General features: G+C 32.3%; 1 protein-coding gene across 1 annotated transcript in view; it reads right to left on the reverse strand.

The window, feature by feature from the left end:
* The window catches only part of Alk (Anaplastic lymphoma kinase), a 1,005,172-nt gene that overhangs the window by 425,883 nt on the left and 569,289 nt on the right, over positions 1 to 10,000 (reverse strand).

The following is a 10,000-nucleotide window of genomic DNA, read 5'->3' on the forward strand; positions in this document are numbered from 1 at the left end:
TTGTGTGTGGTGCCATTTAATCTCGATTAATTATTCAGATAATTAGCGTGACTGGTAGACTTGGCAGATCCTCCTTAAGAGTGAGGACGTTTTATTCCTTTGTTAAATCTCTTATGGATTGTTTTGATCCATGTAAAAACTTTTACTTTTTGACAAGTGGGGGGAGATCGGTCCACTCTTACAATTAAGGTCATGAACCTTGCGAAAAAAAAAATTCTAACAATAAAAAAAAATCTTTATCGAATGCCAAAATAATACCCTTTTCATCATAAAAGCTTACTAACAGGTATACTGTTAGGTATACAGGTATACTTTTACTGTTCTTAATATTTTATTTTTCCTTGTTTCCTTTCCTCACTGGGATGTTTTCCCTGTTGGGGCCCCTGAGCTTATAGCATCTTGCTTTTCCAACTAGGGTTGTAGCTTAGCAAATAATAATAATAATAATAATAATAATAATAATAATAATAATAATAATAATACACAGTATGAGATCAAACTGAATTACAGTACAGCTCTGCCAAGTTAAAGATTTAAGCAAAATCATTATCTCAAAAGGCCAATGTCTGGTCAGAATGTAAAACCTGAGAAACTTCAAATAATAAGAATTTCTTCGGAGAAAATCTATTAAAAGTTAAAATCTTTACCCTTATCACATTACCGAAAAGAAATTAAAATGAAAAAAAAAAGTTGTTACCCCAACGACAACCACAATGTGACACCTCTCCTGATATAAATTTTGAGAGTGAAACAAAGAATTCGGATGATTCGACTAAAGTATTTTTTATCAAAAAATGGAATAAGATGATGCGAAACATTACGGTAGAGAGAGAGAGAGAGAGAGAGAGAGAGAGAGAGAGAGAGAGAGAGAGAGAGAGAGAGAGAGAGAGAGAGAGAGAGAGAGAAAGAGGAATTTACTTAGTTGACGGCATATTATGAAAGAGAAAACACAATGAAACAGGAAAGTAGTTAACCTAGATAAAAGAGGTAACCTGTTTTATTTCCTCTTATTCCTTTGGAAAAAAAAATACTATATAAGTTCCTCCTCCCACTGGTCAGATCTTTCCCCCAATAATCCACTTTAACTCCATTTAAGCAAGTAATTGGTCAGTCGCAACAAATTAACGCTTGAACGAAAGGACCCTGTTGAAGCCAATAATCATTTTCATCAGGCAACAGGAAGCGTCCCAAATTCAACCCAAGCTCATGACTGCTTTTGCTTATTCTGGGAAATCATGGAATAATCTGATTGATTTTGAAGTGTTATGACGTCAGACGATACTGGTCGAGGGTACTGGAAACCAAAAAAAAAAAAAAAAAAAAAAAAAAAAAAAAAAAAAAAAAAATAATGCAGGCTGGTTTTCCATAAATGATACATTAACTGTACCCCCGGGAACACTATTCTATCTTATTTCTCTCGCTCTTTTTTTCTAAGTTTTTATTGTTTATCCTCATCATCATTTCCTCCAACACCTATTGTTTATAAATGAAAGATTTATCTTAATTGTTCTTTATTTTCCCTGTCGGAACCTTTGGGCTTATAGTATTCTGCTTTTCCAACTAGGGCTGTAGCTTAGCAAGTAAAATAATAATACTAATAATAATAATAATAATAATAATAATAATAATAATAATAATTGCCAGTTGATACAAAAAAGAGAAAGAGTACGCTGCCTAAAAGAAAATTTAGACAACGCATAAGCTTACACATACGTAAGTATCCAATTGTATATTAAACTCTAAAAAAACGTTTGTAGGATATCAATTATATAACCGACTTCCCAGCTCTCAAAATGTTTCATTTCTTTACATGGAAAAGAATACTAATCCTACGCAAAATGTAATATCTGAAATTTTCTTAGACGGAAAAACGAATGCAAATATTCTAGAACATCAATCCTAATATCTTTTATAGGTTTCACAATTTCTTATCTCCTTGGAACCTATTCCAAGAATCTTATGAAAGAATTTTCAGTTATAAAACGTTGGTTAATTATGTATTTATTTCCATAACTGTAATTCTGATCAATATTAAGTCTACTTGTAGGAAATTGAATCCTCTATCCTCTAAAGACCTAAAGATTGGTTTCTTGATGCGTCCTTTTGATTCAACACTCGATTATCAAATGATCAAAATATGAATTTCATCATAATTGACATTCATTATAAGTAACAAAAGCAAAAAGTATAAATTGATTAGTGTATTAACTGAGAGACCATAACAACAAAGTTACTTATTCATCTGTGTTTTATTTTCCGGTTGAAGCTTCAGTTTTTTGGAGACATTTAAATTTTCAAAGAAATTTATTGAAAAACTACGGAATGACAATCTAATAATAATAATAATAATAATAATAATAATAATAATAATAATAATAATAATGCCAATAATAATAATAATAATAATAATAATAATAATTCTCATGGTGTTGTAAGTAGCACTATCACGTAATAAGCAAAAGGCCCCAAGATCAATATCTGGAGCAGGATTGGAGAAGGGGGACAGTCCATTAAAATCAAACTGCATCTCTATTGACTTTAGAATTAAATTAGGCTTTTGTTGCTAGACGAGTATTTGTCGAAACTAAAGTTGAATTAAAAACATGGAACTGGAAAAAAATCATTACCCATCAATAAATTAAAGAAAAAAAATGCGTGGTGAATACAATCAAATTACTCTTTAGTATGGGAGATTTCACTACATCCTGAATTTTGTAGCGAAACTAGTTAATAATAAATGTCGAGGGAGAGATCCCTAGATTCAGCCAAAACAAACATTCCTTCCCATGACGTCAGCGTGATTAGGTCTGAGCCATGATTATGATATTTTCTTTGGCCACAATCATGATCCTATGAGGATAAATGGTTGACCGATAGGGGTTTGATCTAAAAGCGTAACAACAACAAAATCAAATAAAGGGAACTGCACGTATAAGGTTATAATGATTTTATTTCGTTACTTTAAAAATTTCTTAAAACGAAAACTGGAGGCTGTTAGAAGGACGACATGGAAAAACTCCTGATTTTTTTTATATCAATAGACATTCTTGTTTCATTCCATTTATGGGGGGTTGGGGGTGGAGGGGTAATAATGAGCAATTATATCAATTCAGTAAACGATCTTTGATAAATAACCTCAAAACAATTAACACATAACTGTTCATGTCGTTGTAAGGCAAAAATAAACGTCAATATTTTCTGAGAATAATAATCACTAGTGCCAAAGTTTCTTACTCAGCAACAGGGAGCCAGTTAAATACAAGATAATTTTAAAAGTTTCAGCACAGACCAATACTCAAATCTGACACAAAAAAAAAATCATCGGAATTCAAGCAATGCAGAGTAACAAATCGAAACGAAATGATGATCTATTGTAAAAAAAAAATACTATAATATAAGAAAGCCCTAAATTTCACGAACGTGTAAATTAAACTTTTCCTTGTGATTGTATAAGACGCGAGTTATAGAGACAGACTATGTAAGAGGTGAGTATAGACTGACTACAAAAGACGTGAGTATAGGCACTGACTATATGAGATGTGAGTATAGAGACGACTATATAAGACGTGAGTATAGAGACTAACTATTTAAGACGAGTATAGAGACTAACTATATGAGACGTGAGTATAGAGACTAACTATACAAGACGTAAGTATAGAGATTGACTAAATAAGACGTGAATATAAAGGCAAGAACGCATTTCTGGGAGCCACGACTCCTAAACCACATACCAGCTTTAAGATTTTCTAACCTTATTTGCTCATCTTAAAAACTCAACCTCCCCACGGTAGAGATAAATATCAATCGCCTTTTTACTGGAGTATTTTACATTACATAATACCAACCAAAATCCACAAAACAAATTATTTCTAATCATCACATTTGACATTTTTTAAATTATGCAAAAACATAACATGATTCTGCCCGTGGCATTGACACTTGCGTCCAAGAATAATTAATCATTCACACAGGAGTTCAGCAAAGATATAAACAATGAAAACAGATGTTTGTATCAGGTGTAACATATAAATATAGTTTTTAATATCATAAGTATGTTAAAATAAAAACTTAGTAACTTACATAAGAATGGACGATAGGATTTAAAAACAAGTGATGAATAGTGTGATAGGTTTTTTTTTTCTTATATTTTATTCGGCTTTTTGGATAATGGATTCTTAACACCTGATGCTACAGTTTGTGCGTAAACATTTAAAAGCTCATTTTAGGGATATTTAAACTGACTCCCTTCGATTGTAGTTATTTCTTAAACACAAGACGTTTCTTAAATTCCTATGCAATAAGTCTGTTACAATTTAAAAACATGTAAGATGTGCATGCAGTACGGATTACTGAAGTTTAAAGTATTTTATATAAAAGTTCCGAAGCAACTATACATCTTAAATGCTACTATGGTAAAACAAAGATTAAAGTAACAATATTCGCGATAATATAAGTGAAACTTTGATGAATCTTTAATGAATACAATATGCCATCTAAAATAAGTAGGCGAAATTTGTTATCTAATCTATGTCAACTGTATAACTTCTTAAGCATTGGCAGCACGCACGAAGTGAATTATGATATTCCTAGAAGAGTACTGGCGAAGAATGTGTATGTTCCCCTTTAAACGAAGACATAAATTTCTCGGATACTGCTCATGGGTGCTAGAAGCAAATATCCCTTTGACAATTTCAGAGGTAAGCTACGTGTTCTGCTCTATAAATAAGGCCTTAAATTAACCTTCCAATTTTTGCTGCACTCGGTCTCAAATTTGCATAGGCTCATGATACTTAAGATTAATGTCTTTTTGAAGAACCTTCAAATGCCAATTTATTCATGAAACATAATCGAGATCTGTTCTCTTTCTCTATATGAATAGTTTATTTCTATGAATTCAAGCGACATAACTGTAGATAAAAAAATATGTTCAGCACCGCTAATAATTCAAGCATTCACGAGACAATGCTAAGAAAAATGAAACAGATGTAAAATAAAAGGGAAGGAAAAACAAATCTTAGATAACGACATTCAGATATCTTCCCTATTAATATTAATGGCGTAAATATTTTTCTTGAATATATTCTAAAGAATCATAAAGAAACCCATGAATATTGCCTCAGCTTAAACCATGTTCTTACATTATATAACAGGAAAAAAAAAAAAAATTCCGAAAACGGTACAGCTTTAAAAACACAATGAACTCAAAAAGAAGAAGAAGAAGAAGAAGAAGAAGAAGAAGAAGAAGAAGAAGAAGAAGAAGAAGAAGAAGAAGAAGAAGAAGAATTTCAATTCACTTGTAGTACAAAAAAAAAAAAAATGAGAAAAACGATTGATGAAATAAATCTAGGCCATATCCCTATGATCGTGAGAGTTGTCACGTAGACCCTCGAGATGGCATTGCACCCATATTCATTATACAAGTTCCCTTATTTTAGGCAACATTATTTGATTCTTTTCCTGTCTTCATCAGACTGGGACATATTATTCTTTGTTCAAATGCATGAACTCTTGCATTTGTGTGTTTAGGTTATAGTTCAATAAGAAAGGGAGTAAATCCTTGGGTAACCTATACCAGAAGAGTAAATATCTTAAAAATTAAAATAAACAGTAACTTAAGAAGCAATCAGTCATATACATTTTCAACTATTGATTTTACATACATTTTATATGTGTATTGTAAACGTATTTTGTAGTGTCGTTCTTCGATGTTTGATGAGATAAGCGTGAAATTTCAAGGCGAAACATTTTACAACTAGCAATAAATAGCAAATCAAAACAAGAATGAGTAACTGACATACAAATACAGAAAAATAACGCAGACTATAGAACGGAAAGTGCATATCGATTTTAACGACAAGAAAATTTTATGTAATTCCAAATAACCCATTTTTAACTATATTTCTATATAAAGATTTATGTTTAGGAAATAAATATAAAAAATAATCTATCAACAACAACTATATATATTTTCCTTAAATTTTGTTCCATCTTTTTACTTGTTAATCCAAATCGTCCCAATTGCATTTCAATCTGATCTATGCTTATTGTAGCCGCCGAGCAAAATCACATTATGGAAGAACCAATAACTGCAACATAGTCGCACCATCTTTATTATATCAATATTTTTTTCAAATAAACAACTACAAATGGTCACTGATAAAAAAATTAAAATCGACTGTGGTTTTAGCCCGTTTCATTGAAAAACACCAGGCTGAAAAGGTCTACGTCGTACAAAAATACAAATAAATCAAGCCTTATTCGTCACGGTCTAAGACTAATTTTTACTATTGTTGAATGAAAGTTTGGATATCATCGATTTGTATAAATGTTTATCAATCCTAATTCCTTCCTAAACCCGAATCCGGAGTCCAAAAATAAGATCGCTACGAGGTAAGGATCACAAAAATATACCTTTGATTTATAAGGTCCTTGCGTTGGCAGAGAGCAAAAATGATATGACAATAGTGATACTTAACGCATTTTCGAGATGCAAGAAGTATACAGTTATTTTCAAAGCTTTTTCACGGGATTCTCATAGGGTTTCACTAGTATATGACAGAACAAATTCAGTACCATTGAGTGCAGAATTTGCAAACAAAAAACCTAAGATATGAAAAACTAAATAAAATAATATTCACGTTTTAATAAGGATGAGGATAATTTCAAAGGGATTAAGAAAGTTGAAACATATGTAACACGAAAGAAACCCTGTATCTAATAAAAGAAACAAACTGAACTAAATTCTAAACTAAGCATTCATTAAATTAACCAAAAGATAAGACGTGCCAAAAGGCACAAAAGACATTAACCAAATAAAGCTGATGAAATGGTGACAAATGTTTTAAATAATGTTCGTAATCTCCCAACTAAAGAAGGGCTCACAATTAACTTATAAGAAATATTTAAACACACACACACACACACACACACACACACACACATATATATATATATATATATATATATATATATATATATATATATATATCCACACACACACACTGCTTCCGCTGAAATAATTATTCATATAATTGTAGGTCTTACTGTATGCAAGTATACGGATTTTTACATGGGTGGAAACCTTTATATCACTGTTCTGTCAGAGTGTTTGGGTAATGTATTTGACGTAGTTTTAAGCCAATACTCAAGATAACCTTTTCTGCGTCATTTAGTGTAATTGGTTATCATCCTCTGAAGTAATATAATTATTAATGCCATGATGACGATAAAGATGAGAAAGAATGGTATTAATATTAGTATTACTGTAGTTGATACCAGAAACACCCATAAGAGCAGCAGCAGCCACAATGACAACATAAAGAAAAAATAATGATATTAACAATAAAATGTAAATACAACATATTGAGACGTTCAGTTGTCAGCTTTAAAAAATGCGTAACGAAACAAAGTCACAAGATGCAATTTCTATATGAATTTCCCAGCTGTTCTGAAGCACCTTTCCAGAAGCATTGACACGATAAGCCAGCATGAAAGGTCTGAAAAGATTTCACGTTTGATTGGTGTAAAAGGAGATAAACATCTCTGAAAGGAAAATCCTTGCTGTTTTACTATGAAAAATCCAAATATCCTAATTAAGATTGGGATTGTAGTTTCAGAGATATTTTCTGTAAGAAGAGAAAGTAATCTGTTTAAGCTGCATATGCACACCAACAAGGAATATGAATTTGCAATAAATAAGCCAGGGCAATCAATCACTGAATTTCAGTATGCAAATTCATCGTGAAAGAAAAATACTTCACTGGTCCAAGATTTCCCAAAATAAAACAAACGTATGAGAGCAACGTAAATTTGGATTGTGGATGAATGGAGCTGGATGATTGGTATATAAGTATTGATGAGTAAACACACGAATAATGACAAAATGAGAGAGGAGGCGAGTTACAAAATAGGTGAAACAAGAAAGGCTGCAGTTATGTACAAAGGACTAGAAAGAGACTTGAATTGTCTATGGAAGGCAAGCTGGGGATATCTGAAGGGACTGTTGAACCTACTCTCCTTCAACAAAGAGAAGTGAGGATGTTGAATGAGAAAGGGTAGAAGCTGTTGGTATGACCTGTTTACGTAATACAGATGATGTAAGAAGAACTGAAAGGATGAAAGATGAAGGTGATACGTATAAAAAGAGGTGAAAAGGTTAGTATTAATGAAATTGTGGATCAGAGTATCTGAATGTGGTGTGGTCATGTGGGGAAAATTTGTCAGACAATAGTTTGAGAAAAGTATATTCATAAGAGCTGAGAGGTAGGAGGAGAGAAAGGTCTCAAAAAAGTTAGATAGATGGTCAAAACACCCGTTCGAAAGGAAGGGACTTGGTATCCATTAAGTGCAAGAGTGCGTGCAAACCCTGATTGAAGAGCATAGAGTAAGAAACAGTGTCTAGGGGTTATGGAACCGTTTATGAGCGTTTTGCGTGTTTACGTACTGAGTAATGTGATGTAACTGACTGCTCAGGAGTTTCACCCACAGTTCAGCAGTCAACAGTTGGATGTAGGATTTTTTTTTTTTTAATGGAGCTACCCTTGCTGGGATAAACAAATGATTTTGTAAATAAATGCATACAGATTAAATGCAAGAAAATCTATTTTTCATAGCTAAAATCCATAAAGATGTACAGCAATGAAGTAATAAAGATGATACAAACACATTTAAACGCAATATGATTCATGAGAATAAAAGAAGGAAATCTGGATTGGGCCAAGGCCCTTGGAGGCTGCTTCTACGCGTGGTGAAAATAAAATGGCTGCAACTAAGCAGCGATCGGGTAAGTCCACAGGTCCCTTTAAAAGGCAATGAGAAAAAAAATACGGGAGATTGAAGAGAAACTGCAAAAGAACAACTGGCACTCAAGGTGGATCACAGTTTTTATGAAGTCAAGAAGTGTTTTGACAACCTCACATGGATCCCTGAGAGAGAGAGAGAGAGAGAGAGAGAGAGAGAGAGAGAGAGAGAGAGAGCCCTTCTCGTATTGTTATATCAGATATAACTATTTATGTATTTCTAAACAAAATTTCAAGGTACAATATAAAAAAAAATACTGACATGGCTTAAATCCATACTCCCTTTTCCCTTATATCAACAGTATGTACAATCAGAATTCTTTGGTGTTTTATTATAATCAAACCAATTTTATAGCAACAAGGCAATACAATGAAGACTATTTCCATGTATCCATCAGTGCGTTTTCTTATTAGTTTACATACTATCGATTCCTTAGATCTCTCTCTCTCTCTCTCTCTCTCTCTCTCTCTCTCTCTCTATATATATATATATATATATACATACATATATATATATATATATATATACATACATATATATATATATATATATATATATATATATATATATATATATACAGAAACATCATTTACTCCTGCAAGGCCTTTTTCACGAGAATACATATATTCAAATATTTCTAACCTCTACCTGACCTTTCTATGCATTATAACCTTCTCCCCGAAATAATTGCCACTTGCTTTATGTTTCCTCTGAAGGTTGGCTGTATCACAGATATATATCCCCATCGTCTTAAATATAAGCCTTTCAACTCTTTCGTTCTCATTTAGACCCATCTCACGCTACTCGAAACATTTTCTTACGTCAACATATTCATATTTTTCCATGAAACAGCATTCCCATATAAAAGGACCTAATGTTTTTCGTGCAAACGACAATGGTTTACTTATCTTATCATGGTACCTTAGCAAAGGTAATTTATTCACAGTTTTTCGTATGAATACACATATTCCTTTATAATACAAATATGTGCATATTTCATCTCACAGTGGACGTATTTCATAAATATATTACACTAGTGTACGCGACCCATCAATAATAACGGGTAAACACTTAGATAGATATGAGCACACAAAAACGCACCCCTACTCAAAAAGGGTATGACTACTCCCCTACCCGAAGTACGGGGAGAGCTGAGCATGTCCGAAAAGAAATACACACAAACACGCAGATATATATATAT

Source organism: Palaemon carinicauda, chromosome 15 (assembly GCF_036898095.1).
Source record: "Palaemon carinicauda isolate YSFRI2023 chromosome 15, ASM3689809v2, whole genome shotgun sequence".
NCBI lineage: Eukaryota > Metazoa > Arthropoda > Malacostraca > Decapoda > Palaemonidae > Palaemon > Palaemon carinicauda.